Source organism: Macaca nemestrina, chromosome 15, assembly GCF_043159975.1.
Source record: "Macaca nemestrina isolate mMacNem1 chromosome 15, mMacNem.hap1, whole genome shotgun sequence".
Lineage (NCBI taxonomy): Eukaryota > Metazoa > Chordata > Mammalia > Primates > Cercopithecidae > Macaca > Macaca nemestrina.
In genome coordinates this window covers 14,472,118-14,491,625 of record NC_092139.1, presented here as the reverse complement: position 1 = coordinate 14,491,625, position 19,508 = coordinate 14,472,118, and the positions used below count along the sequence as shown (strand labels likewise).

The 19,508-nt window shown below is 53.4% G+C and overlaps 1 long non-coding RNA gene across 4 annotated transcripts in view; it reads left to right on the top strand.

The window, feature by feature from the left end:
* The first annotated feature begins 1,944 nt into the window (after nucleotides 1-1,944).
* Nucleotides 1,945-19,508, top strand: part of LOC105470685 (uncharacterized) — a 39,394-nt gene continuing 21,830 nt past the window's right edge. For 2 of the 4 annotated variants that reach the window (XR_011613255.1, XR_003015629.2), the window contains exon 1: nucleotides 1,945-2,073. This is a non-coding gene — a long non-coding RNA (uncharacterized lncRNA). Of the gene's footprint in view, nucleotides 2,074-11,081; nucleotides 11,689-19,508 lie in introns of all 4 variants that reach the window. The other 2 variants (XR_980694.3, XR_980693.2) reach the window with 2 other exon arrangements.

Here is a 19,508-nt window from a genome sequence, read left to right as displayed (position 1 = left end):
CTCGGCCTCCCAAAGTGCTGGGATTATAGTCATGAGCCACCATAGCTCACCAGCAGATTTCTCTAAGTATTTTAGAGGCAATATTTTCCCCCCAAATCTCTCTTGTGCAAATTTTCTACCTCACAGCTGCCAAAACTTGAGGTGATGGACAAAAATAGTTGATATATAATGCTAGAAAGACTTAAGTGAGGTTTAGAGAGAGAGTCTAGAAAGAGTTCGCTTTCAGAGGGGAGGATCAGGGCAGGCTCCCTGGAGGAAAAGGTTTTGAATATGTGTGTTGAAGGGTGGGTGAAACAGACCAGGCAGATGGATTAGGGAAAGTGAGGGCATGCCGGGTGGAGGGCCCTGTGTGTGCTCAAATGTGAGGTGGGAATGATGGGGGTGAGAGCTTGGACCAAGGGGGCTGGGGCTGGGGCTTGGGTGCCAAGAACCAAAGAGCCACGATAAGGCCTGTCTGGGGCTCAGCCAGACTGGGGAGTAGTGCATGAGAAGAGGAATGGGGAGCCCTAGAGGGTTTTAAGCAGGGGAGGAACATGGAGTCCATAGCAAGGCAGAGTGACTGGTGGGAAGGTGGGGAGGATGCCATGGCAACCATTCACGACAAGCCTCGGCCCCAAGCCTCAAGGAGGCAGGCAAGCCTGAGCTTCTCTTTCCAGATTGTTTGTGGGTGCAAAAGGGCAGCAAAGAATGTGGGTGCCTCGTCCTTCTGCCCACGGTCTAGGGTCCTTCCCCTCACCTCAGTGGAGCCATCACAGGCGAAATATAAGAACAAGTCGCCTGCGTTCAGTGGCTACAGAATACCTGGCCTCGCACAGAAGGCTGCGGGGTTTCTGCTCGTTCATTCTTCCTGCATGAGGGAGGCGCTACGTCCATTTTACACAGGACACCGAGTCCCGGAGAGGCTAAGCAGCATGCCCGAGGTTACACAGCCAAGAAGGGGCACAGCAGGATTCAACCCAAAAGTCTTCACTCCGGCTACTGCCCTATCATGACACTCACGCGCTCCCACCAAATCTGGCTCGTGTTTCCAGGACCATAATCATCCCCATTTACCAGATGGGTAAACCGAGGCTCTGAGAGGTAGAGTCACTTGCATGAGGCCATATGGCAGGAAGGGTCAAAGTAAAGATTTGAATCCCTGGGTCCAGTCGACTCCGGAGCCTGCTTTCTTCCCACCAAATGCCTCAGCTGCTTGCCCTCATGGGCATCTGTTTCCTCATCTGATGAACGGGGGTGACGGTGATGCCCCCCGGCACGGTCTACAGAGGATCCCGAGTGGTGCACGTCAATCACCCAGCTCAGTGCCTGGCACTCAGTGGATGCTTTAAACGTGACGGCTGTGTTTATTTGTATAAAGGTGGCTGAATATTAAATGGGTGGATTTATGGAAGGCGCTTAGGGTAGTGCCCTGCACATAATAGATGCTCAAGAAACACTAGAAGCAGTTATTATTATTATAGGATCTACCACAGGGGACAGCCCAGTGTCCCCTCAAAGCTGCTTCCTTCCCAAGTTGCCTTCCATTTATTTCTCCCTTCATCCAACACACTGGCCTTAGGGTCCAGGTTAGGATTTGGGGGGTTGAAGGGCTTAGGTTACAATTTGGGGTGATTTGGCCCCTCCTGCCCATCAGTCAGAGTGATGCTGAGAGCACTGGATGATAAGACCAGACTTCTAGGTCCGCGCCCCAGACCCGCTGTGTGATCTCTGGCAACGGCCTTGCCCTCTCTGGGCCTTGGTTTCTCCTTTCATCTGCAGAGCCTGGGCCAGGCTGCCCTGGGAGGTGCCAGCCCCAAATGGGGCCGGGGGCGGTTCCTGTGTCCCCTTGGCCACCAGCCTCCATCTCCCGCCTCCTGAGCTGCAGGCCCGCCCGGCTCAGCTGTGACGATGAACCAGCCAATCTGTTTACTGAACTGGCTGACCCCTTCCGGGAACTCGGCCCAAGCTTCCCAGAACTCGGGTATTAATGACCCGGAGCCACATGACGGAGCATGACACAGCACTTTTGGGCACAAGGCAGGGCCCAGAGGGGTGCGTGGGGGCCGCAGCCCAGCCCCCAAGCCCATCCAGCGGGTGAGTCACCCGGGCCCCCTGCAGCTTCCTGATCCCAGCCACTCAGCTGTCCTCCCCACCCCCAGGATATCCCCAGTTGTCAGGGCTGCTCTGGGACCCCTTGATCTTTGCACTAAGGACTTAGCATCGGTCTTGGGTGATCAGGGCTGCCTTCTGGGATTACAGATGGGGACAGTGAGGCCCAGAGGACTAGAGTGAATGAACAGTGCGCTCTGAGTAAGCGTCCACTGTGTGGGAGGCGCTGGGCAAATACGTCATGTTAGTCTCACAGCAATGCAACACAGTGGCATAGTTTAATCCCCATATGATAGATGGGGAAACTGAGGCTCAGAGCGGGAATGAATTCTCCCACGGGCATGCAACGAGGGCACTCTCTGTTTGACCAGAGATAATTTCCTCTTGTCTCCTCAGCAGCCGACAAGGGAGGTGCCATGTGGACTGTTTCACAACTGGAGAAACTGAGGCACAGAGGGGTAGAGTCACCTGCCTAAGGCACTAAGCAGTCTGGCTCCAGGACCTGTGCTCAGAACCAGCACCTGGCACATAGCTGGCACCGACATGGTCTCTGTGCACTGCCGTAGATGAGAGCAATGCTGGCTGTGGTGTCCGGTGGAGCTGGGTTCCAATGCTGACTTCACCTTTCTCAGGCTGCACAGCCTGGAGCACGTGGCTGCACCCTGCTGTGCCTCAGTTTCCTCACCTGTCAGGGGTGATTGTGGTCGTCCCGATCTTGCAGAGCTGCAGTGAGGGCTATGAGTGAGGGGTGTCTAAACTGCACCTGGACACCCAGAAGGTGCTCTGTGAACACTGACTTTCATTGGCCCAGGCCTCTGAATCCACGACAGGTCAGCCTTTGGGCCCCACGTCTTCCTCCTTCACCCTTTGCTGCCCCAGGGCAAAGTGAGGGCGGTGGTTTTTATGGGCCTGGGAACCAGACAGGCTCTGGGGCTTGGAGGGGGCGCCTGCTGCTGGCGAGAGTGGGGCCTCCTGGTTCCCAGTCCCTGATTTTGGGCTGGGGGCCGGGGGCGGGCAGGGGTGGGGCAGCACTTTGATGCTCTTCCCTTCATTCCACCACCATTGCTTGAGCACCTACTGTATGCCAGACTGCAGGGGACCCAGAAGTGAACAAGGTCTCTGCCCTCACTGTGGTGGAGGAGAGGATGGAGGAGATTAACATTGGTGAGCAAATGCTCGAAGAGGCGAGAGGATTTCACCAGGGAGAAGGGCCGTGGTGGGAATCAGCAGGGGTGTTGGGAGCTGGGTGGGTCAGACAGGGCTTTTCTGAGGCGGTGCCGAGGAGCAGACGCCTGAAGGAGAAGAAGGACCAGACCTGGGGAAGAGATTTCCAACAGAGGGAAATTCACCACAGCGCATGCAAAGGCCCTGAGGGTGGGAACGGGTTTGGGAGGTTCCAGGAAAGGTGAGGAGGCTGAAGGGGTGTGAGGAGGGGACAGCAGCAGGACATGGTGCTGGAGGGCCAGCAGGGGTCGGACCATGCAGGGCTTCGTGGGCTGAGTGGGCAGTGGCGGCTGGGACTTGGGCAGGAGCTGATGTGAGAGACGGCAAGACCGCCTGAGATGGCGTTCAGAGCTTCTACCCATCTCACAGACGAGCTCACTGAGGCCTGGGCCAGCTTCCCCTAGAAGGTCAGTGGCTGGACAGGCATGAGAATCGAGGGAGTTCAACTCCCCTGGAGAAGACAGAAGCCAGAACACGGGTAGAGGAGAGGGTCCCACGTTCACCCCTGCAGCCCCGAGAGCTGTGGGCTGTGGGGCCGCCTGGATGGCTTCCTGGCAGAGGAGGTGCCCTCCAAGCTGTGGCTGGGGCAGAAGGGCTGGGAGAGCTTTCCTAGTGAGGGAAACAGCACACAGAGAGGCCCTGAGGCGGCGTGAGGTGCAGGCGTGTCTGGGAAATTCATCACTGCTTGGGAGTCAGGAGAGTGACGGGGTGAGGAGGTGTTGTTGTCAGGGTCTCCCTCTCAGAAGGCCTTGGGGCCAAGGGGAGGAGCTGGAATTGCCTTCCACCACGGGCAGACCCCAGGATGGATCCCAGGACTGCCCAGAGACAGGCACACGTCTGCCCTCATGTGGCCCACAGTCCAGGGGCAGGGACAGTCTGGAGAGGTCAGGGCCAATGGGGGGGGGCAGGAGGGCAGAGGGGCAGAACTCCCATCCTAGTTCCAGTCTCAGTGCTGTGACACACTCGCTGTGTGACTTGGGGCAAGTCACTTCACCTCTCTGAGCCTCCGTGTCCTCATCCATAAACACCACCTGGAAAGATATTCTCAGAACACAGTGAGATCATTCACTCATTCGTCCACTCATTTATTCCTTGGATTTTATTTTTTAGCGCTTCTTATATGCCAGGCCCCGGGCTGGGTGCTAGGGACACAGCAGTGACAAAAACCCCTGCCCTTGTAGGGCTGGTGGAAGAGGTAGTGTAAAGCAGTGAGTGGTTAAGAACACAGACATTGGAGCCAGGGTTAACTCCTGGCCCACTGCTTATTTGCTGTGTGGCTTTGGGTGAGACACTTTACCTCTTTGAGCCCTACCTATAAAATGCCACGTCATAGGATTGCTGAAAGGACAAATGAGTTAATATATGTAATGTGTTTAGCACACAGCCTGGTACACAGTAGGTGCTCAATTGTGCTTGAATGAGCAGAGATGTGCAATAAGCAAACAGAAGAGGGGTGAATGGATGAGACAGTGTCTGATAGTGGGAAGTACAAGTGGCCAGCTCTTAGCAACAAGTAGGCATTCAGTAGGTGCTCAATAAGTGTTTCTCCTCCTTTGGCTCCTTCCGAGTCCATCTTGGACCTTAGCCCATAGGGGACTTAAGGGCCTGAGGTTTGGAATCTGTGTGGAAGGTGGGAAGTCGTCTTTGCTGATTCAGAAACCCAGAGCTGAGCTTTGGGGTTGGGAAGGGCAGAGATGCCCCCAGCATCCCCCACCCCTCATGCTCCCTGCACCCTGTCCCCAGCATCATGTGCAGCCTGGGTGGCTGCGACGAGCTGGGGCCTGCCCGACGGGTCCCCAGTAATGACACTCATTACACAGGTGTCTGGCAGCGGGGGGAGGAGAAGGCCCCAGGGGCCGCATTCACATGGCGCCCAGCCAGCCCACCCCGGGCCCTTCCTCGTCCTTTATGAGTCTGGTGCCCAGGGCAGGCGGGCAGCCGGGGGAGAGGAGCTGGCGAAGGGCCAGCTGGCGCCCAGTGAAAGGAGGGAAAGTTGAGAGGTCTGGGTGCCAAGCTCTGGAGTGGAGGCCAGGGGAGGTGGGCACGGGGGGGCGTGTGTGTGTGTGCACGCATGTGTGTGTCAGTGTGTTTGGGGGGTGCAGTGAATGTGTCCAGGTCTATGCATCTCCCCTGGCCTGTGTGTGGAGATGAGAGGGTCTGTGTAGATGAAGCACTGATGGTCCCATGCCTGTTTCATTTGTTCTGTAACCTACACTGTGAGGTGGGTACCAGGCTGGGTCCAGCCTGGGCCTGGTGACGTCAGAGCCAGCCCCAGGGCAGCCCTAGACTCTGCCGTCTAAGAGCTCCAAATCCAGGGAGAAACAGACGCCAGGCAGAGGACTAGGACATCCCAGTGACATCCCAGTGAAGACTTTGATGGAGAAAAACAAGGCAGGGAGCTGAGATCAATGGGATGGGGTCAGAGGCTTCACTGGAAGGTGAGCTTGGCCGGAGGCCTGGAGGACGAGCCACCATGGCAAGATTGGCGGGAGGAATGGCAAGCGCAAAAGCCTGGAGTCAGGGCTCAACTTGGCCTGTGCGAAGCAGTGAGTGAGGAGGGAACTGGGGGCCGGGGCAGGTCTACAGCTCATGGCCAAAGTCAGGAGTGTGCATCTTCTGAACGCAGTGGGAAGCTTGGCATGCGGTAGGCACACAGATGGGGGCTCCGCTGGGGTGAATGGGTTTGATGAAAGCGGGGACCAGGCCCTCTGGGTGTGGGAACAATTGGCTTTCAGAGCTACAGAGAGGAACGTGGGCTGCTCAATTGTGTTTGAACCTTTTCTCCTGGGTTCAAACCCCTCCTGGATCCTGGAACCTGTTATTAAGCTGGCTGCACCCTGGGGCACTGGCCTTTATCCCCAGACAGGGCCCTGGCCCCCAAGACGCGGATGGACAGGAGATACTGGTGAACCCCATGCCTACCCCACCCCTGCCAGGTCCCTCAGCAGGGCCAAGTCTGCTTCTGAGAGCTGGAAGGAGATTGTGGAGCACTGAGTACCTCCGCTTTTACAGATGGGGAAACTGAGGCCCAGAGAAGGAATGGGTATGTCCTGGGGTCTTGTGGCAGGGCACGGGGGGCGGCACCCAGAAAGCCTCCGTCACACTCCTATCTCTTCCTACTTCATCCCCGCCCACAGCAGGCTCCTCCCAGTATGGCTCTGGCAGGGTAGCAGCTGGTGTCTGGGCAGAGCTACAGGGAAGAGCTGGGTCTGGTTTGAGAAGCCTCTCTTAATTGGGTCCTGTAGGAAGAACTGTTAACACTGTGAGTTTCCCATCGCCGGAGGTGTGCAAATAGACCCGGATAACAGCCCTTCGTCTGCTTAGAGAATTACAGAGAGGTTCGGGTGGATGGGAGACCACTTCCCTTCTAGCTCTGTGATTCCACAGGAACCTCGGAGCAATCCTCAGCTCAAGCCTCAGTTTTCCTGACTGTAAAATTGTTTTTTGTAATTATCAGAGTGACCTCATTAAAAGGACAGCTTTGTTGATAAAATTCTCCTGCATTTTTATCCAGTCCACACTTGGCTCCCCAGTGCTAAGAGACAGCTCCAGCCCTCACCATGGCTTGTATATCCTGCAGTCCTGGTCCCCGGGGCCTTCCCTCCCACCAGCTGATTCTCCCCTTCCTCTCTCTGCTGCAACCACAGACTTCCTCTCTGTTGCTCCTCTCCTGCCTCAGGGCGTTTGCAGATGCTGTGAGCATTGGATGCCAGGTGGAGGGCTTTCCATAATTTCAGTTTCCCACCAGTCCTATCAGGTGAATAGGAGACCCATTTTACAGATGAGGAAACTGAGTCTCCGAGAGCTAAAGACACACAGCTTTTTGTGAATCCACAGGAGTCAGGATTTGAGCTCAGGCCATCTGGAATCTAACACCACTATCTTTTCTTCATTCCTTATGTGACTTGTCTTCATTTTCAAAACTTTGCTCAACAGTTGCCTTCTCTAGGAAGCCTTCCCTGACTACCCTCTTCATCCACCTCCCGTGACCTTCCTGAGTTTCACCGTTGCTGCACTGCTCACACTGCCTCTCAATTATCTCGCTCGCTCTCTTTTTTTTTTCTCAACAGCTTTACTGGGGTGTAACAAACACATGATAAACCGCACATACTCCAGTGTTCGTGTGGCTGATCTGCTTTCTGTGGCCGTGCATTAGTTTGCGTTCTCTACAATTTTCTGTAAGTGGAATCCAGCAGTGTATTCTTTATTGGGCTTCTTTTCCTCAATATCATGATTTTGAGAGTTACCCGCATCCCTGTGACCATTCTCTTTTTTTTTAATGTATCTGCCCTGTCCCCCTCAGACTGTGAGTTCCATGGGGCAGAGACTTTGTCATATTTACCTCTACGTCCCCAGCACTCAGCACAGGGCTGGGCACACAGAAAGTGCCTAATAAGTGTTGACTGACTGGAAGGAGGATGAGGATGTGCCCAAATGGGGGAAGAGCGGGCGCACTGGCATGGCAGTGAGGAGCCCAAAGCCTGATTAAGACAAAACAGCTCCTGGAATCATCTGGAGGCCTCGCAGCCCTATCAGATAAGCATATCCACTCATCCCCGTGGCTGTCTCTGTGGAGCAAAGATCTGGATTGCACAAGGGCTGGGCCTGGGCTGAGGTGGCGCTAGTGGTCCCTTTATCTTGCGTGGGCATTCGGCTCCGTGTTCTAGAACTGCACAGCCCACGTACCCCGGCAGGCGGAGGCCTGAGCTCCGGCAGCGGGTGGGCAGGTGGGCGGCAGGAAGAAGTGGCCGCTCAGCCCTCCCCAAACCAGTCGGACTCCTTTGCAGAGATTTCTGCAGGCGCTTTGGGAGCTGGGTAAGGGAGAGTGGGAGGCAGGAGGAAAAAGCAGGAGGAGGGGAGGAATCATTTAATGAGCAAATATTATAGGGAATTTCCAGTTCATGTCCCATCAGGCTGGGCAGGAACGCAGTGGGATTACTCAGGCAGTTTCCAGGTACCAGCCTCGACCTCGAAGGTTCAGTGTGGCTCAGATGCCTCTAGGTCTTCATCGCTGGCTAGAAACCCAACTAGCCAGGGTGAGAAAGTGGCTGTGAGCTACATCCTGAGACAAAGCCTGCGACCAAAGTCGAGTCTAATCATGTGCTTCCTGCATCAATATTTGCTGAGATGATCTTATTGCCCATTTCCCAGACAGAAAAACTGAGCCTGGGAGTTGTGGCATTGACTGAGGTCACACAGGGGTCAGTGGGGAGTAGGGAGAGCTTAAAAGCCAAGGGCCATTTTGGAGTGACTCCTTCAACAAGGGCCACATTCTTTTGATAAATACTTATTGAGCACCTACTGTGTGCCACACACTGTGCTCAGCTCTGCAGGTGAAAAAAAAATGGAGGCCGGTCGCGGTGGCTGACGCTGGTAATCCTAGCACTTTGGGAGGCCGAGGCGGGCAGATCACAAGGTCAGGAGATCGAGACCATCATGGCCAACATGGTGAAACCCCGTCTCTACTAAAATACAAAAAATTAGCTGGGAGTGGTGGCGGGCGCCTGTAGTCCCAGCTACTTGGGAGGCTGAGGCAGGAGAATAGCTTGAACCCGGGAGGCGGAGGTTGCAGTGAGCCGAGATCGCACCACTGCACTCCAGCCTGGTGACAGAGCAAGACTCCGTCTGAAGAAAAAAAAATGGAGTCTTTGGGCAAAAATTGTGCATTGCATCTTATCTACAGATGAACACAATTTTTGAGGTCAGAGATGTTCTGTGGAAACAAGAAGTTTGGACCAGACTAGCATTTCCCAAATCTATTTTATCATTTATCCATTCTGAGGACACAGATCTGAGGGACACAGAGTCTCTGGGGTATTAATAGGAGTGACAAGGGGGAAAGTGTTCCATCATCCACTGGGTTTGGGAATTCCTGGGTGAACATTTGCCACAGGTGTTCTCAGTCCTAGATGCTCCAAAGAGCTCAATGAGCATCTAGGTGGTTAGTTCCTGTAAGTTACCCTCTGGGATACTAAGGGAGTTTGTTCACTGTTTTTCTGACTTCATGAGTCCTTGTTGGATGCTGCTTCCTCCAAGGAGCCTTCTCTGAATCCCCAGAAGGACCTGAGTCTCCTTCTGTGAAGGCACCTGCCTGGAGCTCCCTTTGACCTCCAGGGTTGTAGCTGTCTGTTTCCATCACTTGATTGTGAGCTTCTCAAGGGCAGGGACAGCTGTGATTCCCTTCTTGGTTCTGGTATAGAGAACAGAATGGGTGGATGGAGCATTTAATGGGTGAAAGGATGATGACTTGATGGATGGTCAAATGGATAATTTAATGGCTGGGTACATATGTGGAGATAAGGGAACTGTTTTTGAATGGATAAAATGGATGAAGAAATAGATCAATGAAAGAATAGATGAATCAATGAATGAGATAATTAACAATTGAATTAATGGATTAGTGAACGCATGAATGAAGAAATTAGTGGATAAATGGAGAGATGGATGATGGATGGTTGAATAAATAAACGAGTGCTGGATTTTAAATTGTGTGATGGATGGCGTGGGTGATTTCATGGTTGAATACTGTGAATTATTGATGGATGAATGAATAGATAAATATATAATTAAATGAATGAATTAATACATAAAATGATGGATGACTTAATAGATGGCTAGATGAATAAACAGATAAAGGGATAAATGGGTAGATGGATTGGTGATTCCACGAGTGAATGGATGGGTGTATGGATGGGCAAATGGTTGGATGGATAGATGAAAGAGTGGGTGGATGGATGAGTGGGTGGATGGATGAGTGAGTGGACAGATGAATGGGTAAATGGATGGATGAGTGGATGGGTGGGTGGGTGGATAGGAGAATGGATAGGTAGATAAATGAATGGATTGGTGGGTAGGAGGGTGGATAATAGAATAGATGGATGAGTAGGTGGATGGACGGATGGATAGATGGATGGATGGATGGTTAGATTGATTGGTGAATGAATAGATGAATGGGTGGATGAGTGGATGGGGAAATAGGATGGAGGAGTGCATGGATGGGTGGATGAGAGAATGAATGGATGGATAGGTGAGTTGGATGGATATACAGGTGAATGCATGCTATGTCATAAGATTGGAACTGAGGTCAGAAGGCAGGAAAATTCCTGTCTTCCTCCTTGATGCAGCAGTATCAAGTTTTTGAAGTTTGAAAGCTTAGTGAAAGTTTTGAGTCATATCTCCAGAAAATTGCATATAGACACAAAATGCTAGCAACTTTATGGGAGTGGTGGTCATGGAGCCTAAGAGCCACCTACAGACCCTAGGTGAGGAGTCCCAGTGCAGTGTTATGCATTTCTTTTTACTCTCTGAGCCCTGATTCTGGAGAGGAACCCAGGCCCAGTGGAGTGAAGGCAGCTGAGATGGGGACAGTTTCCTAAAGGAGAAGAGACTTGTGTATTCATTCATTCATTGCACAACATTGCTGTGACCTTTCTGGATGCCTGGGAGAAGATACCTGGGAGAAGATAAAGGTGCCTCTCATAAATGGCAAGTGTTTGGAGCTTGAAGTCAGACAGATTGCATTTTTAATCTAATCTCTGATATGTACTAGCTGGGTGACCTTGGGAAACTTACTTCACCTCTGTGGGCCTTCTCTTCTTCATGTATAAAGTAGGGACAGCAATAATCCCTACCCTATTGGGTTGTGAATATGTAAACAGGTATGTAAAACATGTATCCCAGTGCTCAGTGCATAGTAAATGCTCAATAAATATAAGTTCTTATTTTTCTTCTTACATGACTACTGCTGTCTTGCATTGGGCCTATGCAAGATGCTGCTGAGCCTGAGATATCCAAGGCATCATCCTGGCCTTTTAAAGTGTCCACAGTCCATCAGGGAACACAGACAAGTAAGCAGAGGATTCCATTCACAGAGGGTTTTGGGGCTGAGATAGGGAATCCTAAGACCTCATGTTCAGGGTCATCTGATCCTCAGCATCCATTCCTATTAATATCTCTTTCTAGCAAGTGGCTGCAGAGACTGGAAGGCTACACGCTACATTTCCCAGCCTCCTTTGCAGCAGGGGGTCTGTACGCTCTGCAGGTCCTGCCAGGCAGATGCCTTCCTGTGAGAGTCAGAAAGTGGGGGCGGCCTTGTTTTTGCCTGGGCTCTCTTTCTGTTGGTGAGCATGGACATGGGATGGATTTTCTTGCAGCAAACTTGGCGTCTGGGTACCACTCTTGGGGAGTCTAGAGGTAGTGGTGGCGGTGGTGGCTTCCTTATCTCCAGATCGCTGGATGGTGCTGCAATGTGTTCTCAAAGTCTACAGCTCCTCTGTGGCCTCCTGATTCCCCACCATCCTGAGTGGCTGACAGCTCTCCTGAAGGTCCAGCTCTGCTGTGTGGTGCTGGTGCCTCTCCAGCCCTTCCAGCAATGTTGTGAGTGTTCAATTCCCTGTGTTGAATCCTTTCTGCTGAAAATGCCTGGAAGGAATGCTGTCTCTAAAATCCAAAACACACACAAAATCTGGAAGGGTTTCTGGTTCCCATAACAGTAGTTTGACTTACACGTGGTGGGAAGCGGGGAACACTGTAGGACCTCAGCAGGTACCTAAACCAGACTTAGGGCATCAGGGAAGGTTTACGAAGCCTGTGACATGTAAACTGAGTCCTGAAGGGCATATATGGAGTAGTCAGACAAAGAGTTGAGTGGGAAGAACACACCAGGCAGAAGGAACAGCCTGTGCACGGCTGGGCACGGTGGCTCATACCTGTAATCCCAGCACTTTGTGGGGCCAAGGTGGGCAGGTCACCTGAGGTGGCGAGTTTGAGACCAGCCTGGCCAACATGGTGAAACCCCATCTCTACTAAAAATAAAAAAATGAGCTGGGCTGTGGTGGTGCATGTCTGTAATCCCAGCTACTGGAGAGGCTGAGGCAGGAGAATTTCTTGAACCCGGGAGGTGGAGGTGGCAGTTAGCCAAGATCGTGCCATTGCACTCCAGCCTGGGCAACAGAGCGACACCCTATCTCAAAAAAAAAAAAAAAAAAAAAAAAAGGGACAACCTATGCAAAGACTCAGAGATCAGAAAAGACATCGTGGAGAAGTGGGTAGTTTGGGCTGACTGGGACGTACAAATTGCAAGGGAGAGGTCAGGGGCTTTAAGGCTTGCCAAGGTGCTACACTTCCTTTGCAAGTGATGGGGAGCTTCTGAGAGTAAACAGCAGAAAACAGTAGGTGTCTTTCAGACTCCTGCAGGAGTCTGAATCTGGGGAAGAGGAAGTATCATCGCGGGGAAAGCAGCGAGGCGGCAAGGAACTGCAGCCACCTGGGTGAGAGGTGATGAGACTGACCTGGCATGGCAGCCTCAGAGGAGAGGAGGGTGGATGGATTTGAGGGAGGTTGAGGACGAGACTCCCAGACTTTGGTGATCAATTGGGTTGGAGGCATGGCGGCGGGAGGCATTATGGATGATGCTCGTGTTTCTGGCTTTGGACACTGAAGAGTCGTGCAGCCTTCCAAAACAAGGGAGGCAGGCTGAGGGACAGTTTGGGGGAAGTTGCTGAACTTGCTTTGGGCACACTGATTTGGAGGATGCCTGGGGACCATCCAAGAGGAGGCATCTGGGAAGTGTACAGACATGTGGTCAGAGGCTGAGACAACAGATTGGATGTGGACAAGGGCCCACGACTTTGGAGAAAATGAGTGAAATATTCATTCAACTAACAGCACAGGGGAGCCTGAGACACACTCTATCTGTTCATGTCTGAATACCTGGCAGTGGGCCAAGGGCCTGGTTGCTTGTTCAGTAAGCCAGGAGGAAGCGCTGGAGCAAGCCTTGGAGGGTGGGCTGGGTTCTACCAGAAGAGACGAGATGAGGGCCCAGTGGTCAAGTGCATGAGGCCTGGGTTTGAGTCCAGCCCCTCTGTGTGTTGATTGTAGGGACCTGGGCCAGATGTTTTCCCTACCTGAGCCTGTTTCCTCATCTGAAAATTGGTCATAAGGGACATGGTGAAGCTTCAAAGTTGTGCTTGTGGAAGCAGGTAGCTTGGAGCATGGAGCAGGGCTTTTGGGGGACAGCTTGGGACAGAAAGAGTCACCCACTTCCTAGTGTGGCAGAGCCGTGGGGGATGGGAAGACAGAAATTAGGATCTGCCTGAAAAACACATCCACAGCTGTGTCCCATGTGAGAAAGGAGACCTTGGTCCCCGCCCAGGCTCCCTTTCACCCCTCAGCCTGCTGGAGCTGGCGGGCGGGGGAAATCATCTCCATGGAGTGGAGGAGGGGACCAGATGACAGAAACCTTCCCCACGTCCCTTGGAGCTGCTGGAGCTGGGTCCTGGCCACCGTCCCAACCTGTAGCTCCTGACTCGGGGTCAGGCTGAGATTTGCTCCTTCTCTGCCTGCTCCATTTGGCTACATAGAACAGAGGCTGCAAACTGGAGGCCTCAGGGGCCCAATCTGGTCCCCAAGCCTGTGGGGCTTTCTTCAGCCCACACAGAGTTTTTAAAAAGAATGAAGCCAATATTTAAGAATCTGTGGATATGACACAAAAAGCTGTGTTTTGACTCCCTCTGGAAAATCAGGGCATGGAGCATCTGACCATATTGGGCCCCGTTCTCTAGGGACTACCATCAGCCAGAGCTGAGAGGTGACTGACTGTCTTTAAACAAGGCATGTACCCCAGTCCCCACCACTCCCTCTTGTCTCTCTGATGCTGAGGCCAAGGAATAGTAGCTATTTATCATCTTACACCAGCCCACTCTGTTCATTTTAAATTCCTGCCTGGTCCCTGGTGACACTGTTTTCAACCCCAGAGCCAGTCTCTTTTTCCTCTAAAACCACGAAGACTTTGGCCCTGGTTCTAGGCCTGAATCGGCTTCCTAAGATCCCTGATCTCTGAGCTCCTCAGGGTCATGGTTTACCTTTCCCTCTGCCCCACAAGGCCCAGCACACCCCCCCGGGGGACAATGATGAGCTGAGACTTGGCTGGTGTTGGGGGACCGGCTGGGCCTGTGGGAGGCAGACCCACATCTGCTCTGAGATGTGTCAGCTGGGCCTGGTCACACTCTCTGCGGCTCATCCCTGAGGCATGTGGAACCAGGCGCTGTTCTCGTGGCCCAGCCAGGGTGGTGGGCGGGGCCAGGCCCAGGACATGGTGTATGTCAAGGCCACGCACAACAGGCCTGATGTTCCAGCCGCAAACACGTTGGTTGGAAAGAGGAAAGGAGGAGGGAGAGGCAGAGCTGCTGTAACAGAAAGTACCCAAAATACAGAGGCAGAAAGAGCCAAACTCACACTCTAAGTTGCTGTGTGACCTCGGGCAAATCGCCTCACCTCTCTGAGCCTCTAGCTTAAGATGGAACCGAGGACAGACCCCAGCTTGCAGCCTTGTGGGCATATTCAGTGGTATAGTGGCTGATGTGGGGCCTAATGCCTAGAGGGGCAGCCTGGAATGGAGACAAAAATCACAGACTTTGGGGCCAGATGAGGTTGCCACTTGTGAGCTGGGTGACCCTGGGCAGGTCACTTCTCCATCTGTATCCCCAGAGAAGGTCCTCACCAAGTTATTCTGCCGAAAAAAAAAAAAAAAAAAAAAAAAAAAGAATCCATTCACTGAACAAATATTTATTGGGCAATTCCTGTGGGTCAGGCGCTGGGGACATGGCAGGACATAGGACGGTCAAAGGTCTCTGCCCCCATGGAGTTCACACTTGTGGAGAGAGCAGGCAATACGCAAGATAAATAAGTTGCATATTGCATTTGAGAAGATCCGTGCTAGGGAGAGAAATGAAGCAGGAAAAGGAGATGGGATTTCAATGGGCGGGGCAGGGACAGCCTGGTGAGCAGGTGACAGCTGACAGTGATCTGTAGGAGATGAGGGAGGGAGCTGCGGGGAGGGGAGAGTGTTCTAGGCAGTGGGAACGATGCACAGGCCCTGAGTGGGGGCTGTGGCTGCTGCGTTTGGGGTGTAGCAAAGAGGCCAGTGTGTGGAGCAGAGTGAGTGAGGAGAGAGACTAGGAGGACGTGAGGGCCAAGAGGCTGTTGGGGGCAGATCCTGCAGGACCACGTGGGCTGTATAAGGACTTTGGCTTTTTCTCTGCAGGAGATGGGAGTCATGGAGTGTTCTGAGCATAGGAGGGACGTGGTCTGACTTCAGTTTTCATGGATCCCTCTGGCTGGGGGTGGAGAATGGGCTGGAGGGGCCAGGACAGAGGCAGGGGGGATAGTGGGGAGGTGATGGCAATAGTCCACCCTCTGTTTAGTGATCCTGGTCCTTCCCTGCTCTAAAGCCTTCCTGACTTCCCATCACCTCTGGACAAAGCTCAAACTCCTTGGCATGACATTCAAGGCCCCCTTACCTGACTCTACCTGCTCCCCGCCCCGGCTCCTCACTCTCCACCGCATCCCAACCAGATATCCTCCTTCCCTGCTCCACATGCTGTCCACCTTTGCTTGTGCTGTTTCCTCTGCCAGGAATGTCCTTCCTGTCCCCCTTTGTGACCCAGCTCATGTGAGGCTTAGTCCCACCAAGTTAGGAGATAGAAAAGCAAGGAATAGAGGAAAGCCCGTTCCTGGAGAGTGTCAGGGAGGGCCAGGTTTCGGCTCCCCTCTTCTTCCTGGAATTCATCCTCCAGGGCCTCCGCAGCTGAGGGCAGGCTCAGGAGCTGGGAGTGGGGTTGTAGCCCACACGACCATGCTGTGTGACCTTGGGCAAGTCACACACCCTCTCTGGGCCTTGGCTTTTCTGCTGTGTAAAATGGGGAGGATCCTGGAGCTCCTCATGGTGGTTCTGTGCACTCAAGGGCTGTGGCAACTGTGGAATAACAGCATCCTGGGGAAGACATAACTGCACTTCCTTGCCCAGCCATGCCAGGCCAGCTCAGGGTGGCCCTGAGCTGATGCTAGGGGTAGCTTGGGGGAGGGGTGCCCTCTGAAACCCTGAGCATCTCCCGTTCAGCCACCCCTGAGTGACCTGAGCACCCAGGCAGCCTGGTTTCAAATCCCAGCTCTGCCACTTCGTAGCTGTGTGATCTGGGCAAGTAATGGAACCCAGCTGGGCCTTGGTTTCTCACCTGTGACATGGAAAGAGTAAGAGTGCTCTCCTCCTGGGGAGCTCAGAGAAGCCGGTGCGCTCCTGTAAATACCATGCTCAGTGCGAGGCAGAAGCGGCTTATCAAGACCAGCTAGCATTATTATTATCATCACCACTGTCATTTCCTGGCTTTGTGGCCTCAGGCATCACTTGCTTCCCTGTGCCTCAGTTTCCTCCCCTGTGAGATGGAGTAACAGTCCCACCTTCAAAGAGCTGCCATGAGGATTGAGCCTGACACATGTAGGCACTCTTTGATTTTTGTTTGTTTGTTTGTTTGTTTGTTTGTTTATTTGAGACAGGGTCTCGCTCTGTTGCCCAGGCTGGAGTGTGGTGGCAAGATGGCTCACTGCAACCTCTGCCTCCCAGGTTCAAGCGATTCTTCCACCTCAGCCTTCCAGGTAGCTGGGACTACAGGCGTGCACCACCACACCCAGCTAATTTTTGTATTTTCAGTAGAGACGGAGTTTCACCATGTTGGCCAGGCTGGTCTCAAACTCCTGACCTCAAGTGATCTACCCGCCTCGGCCTCCCAAAGTGCTGGGATTATAGGCGTGAGCCACCGTGCCTGGCCTCACTGTAATTTCTTAAGAAAAACATTTCAAATGCAGAATTTATTTGATTCACTACCATAAGTCATCACTGATGTTTGAACAGTCCCTGTGAAATCCTTTGTTGTTCCTCTAGTCAAACAAATGCTTATTTGGTTTAATCTGACTTAACAAACTAATAAGATGAGGAAGAAAATTCCAGGCCTCGGGGCATTCGCTGCAGCCCAACCGGGCACCAAGAGACACATGTCCTTCTAATGAAGAGTGGAGGAAGATCAACACGATCCTTATTTATACTTCAAGTCATTATGACTGTGCAGCTGGGTGACCTTGGGCAAGTCCCTTCCCTTCTCAGACCCTCAGTCTCTTCTTTCCTGAAATAAGTGTGATAGCTTCCTACCTGCCCTGTCTAGCTCAAAGGATTATGGTCTGGCTCCAGGACATCACGGCTATCATTTATGAAGTCCCTCCTGTATGCAAAGTCCCTCTCCTTGACCACCCTGCCTCTTTCCAGGAGGGAACTGCTTGTTTTCAGGACAGGACAGTGAGCCTAGGGAGGTGGCAGAGGATGCTGCCCAGGGAGAGGAGGAAGTGGGGGGCTGGGGCTGGCTGGGCTGACGCAGCTGTGATGTCAGAGACCGGCCACAGGCAGCCGGCCCAGTGCTAACTGTGCGCTCTCTGCTGGTCTGGCCTGGCGCCTGCCCCCTCCTCCCCCGCCACCCCCCTTAACCCCTTCCCGGCCTCCTCTTCCCAGACGGCCATCCCCCAGGCCCAGCCTTGCCCACAAGATTCCCAGATTTCACAACTGGGGCTGGCGCTGAATCATGTACAGTAAGTCCGGGGAGAGAAACTCCCGGCTGCCTGGCGTCCCCAGGACAAGACGGCTGCCAAGCCTTCCCTCCCTCCCAGGGGCCCACCGGCAGCCAGGGATCATCCCCTCTGGGCCCCTGACCAGCTAGGGGGTGATGGGCGGGACACACAACCTCTCTTGGCTGTGCCAGGGATCGAGGGACTGTGCGGTTTCCAGGGAACCTTCAGGCTCTGGAGGGATGGGGACAGGCCAGGGTGGTGGGAGGGGGGTCGAAGTGGCCTTTTATTCAACCACAGCCTGCCACCAAATCACTGGTGACCTGGAGCAGTCCCTAACTGTAACTCTAAGTTACAGTTTCCTTATCTGGAAAGTGGGGATAATCACAGCCCTGACCTCACAGGTCGCTGGAAGGACTCTGAGGCGATCTGGGTATGGTGCTTACCGCAGGAAGCGCCCAATAAATATTATTATTATTGTTGTGATGTGGAGCTGCTCATGACACGCTTTAAGACGCTGGAGAAATCATCCAGTTCTTTGGATGACGTCTCCCCTGAAACACCCACCCCTCCCGCTGTGATACAAATTACATCTTATCTTTCCAAAACTTCTTCAGTACATCAGCAAACATTTATTGAGCACCACTGTGTTCCGTGCCTGCTACCAGGTCCTGGAGACACAGCAGTGAACAAAAACAGAAAGACATTTAAAAGCCCTCTGTTCTCGTGGAGCCTGTATTCTAGCTGAGGAGAACAGACATGTGAGGTCATTTCAGTGAGCGAGCAGGGCTCCAAAGGAAATAAAGCAGAAGGTGAGATGGAGAGAGCCTGGGAGGTCCCCTCTGAGGGGGTGACATTTGAAAAGAAGCCCCAACAAAGAGGAGAAGCCCACATGCAAAGGCAGGGGGTGGGAAATGGTGCTCCCGGCAGAGGGAACTGCAGGTGCTAGGGCCAGGCTGTAGGATCCTCTCGCTGAAGGCTCAGCAAGGGCAGTGGCTGGAGCAGAGGGAGTGAGTGAGGGGTGGGAGGTGAGCTTAGTGGCGCCTCCACCCTGGAGCAGCTCTCCTAATGCCAGGCTCTTCCTGAAAGTGGCCACCTGGTGCCTGACTTGTACCTGTGGGGGCAGCTACCTGACAAGGGCCCGGCTTCTTCCCACCTGGGGTCCCAAGGCCCTGGAGCTGCCCACTCACAGTAAAAAGCCTCATTCCCAGGAACCCCACAGAGGGCCAGGCTCCCCGGCCCCTGCCCTGTGCTCAGGCTGCCCCTGGGACTCCCCCGTCCCTCCTGGAGGGTGTGAGCCCTCCCTGCCTCTCAGCGGCTTGGAGTGTGGGCATCTGCATCTCGGAGTCTCAGTGTGCCCACCTGTGAGATGGGCACCATGTTGCCTCAGGGAGGAAGTAAAAGGAGGAAGGGAGCTCTGACCTTAGTATCTGTCCCCTGAACCCTGGAAGAAGGAAAACATCTGGGACTCACCGGGGACCAGGCTGTGCGTTCACAGCTGGATGCAGAGATCAGGCGTGTGTGTGTGCGTGTGTGCATGTGTGTGCGTGTGTGTGTGTGCACGTACGGTGTGGGGGAAACTGGGTGGCATCAAGACCCAGGAGCCACAAGAGCGAGGAAGAGGGAAGGTGTGGGCTTCTGGGGACAGGGGGCAGTCAGAGCCTGGTTCTGGGGCCCAAGTGGGGATTGGGGCAGGGGGAACAAGAGGCCCTCCCTCCCAGGGTCCCAGTGGCCACCAGGGATCATTTCCTGGGATGTTTTAAAAATAATTTATTTCTAGAAAAGTCTTTCATCATTTTCCTTCAGGT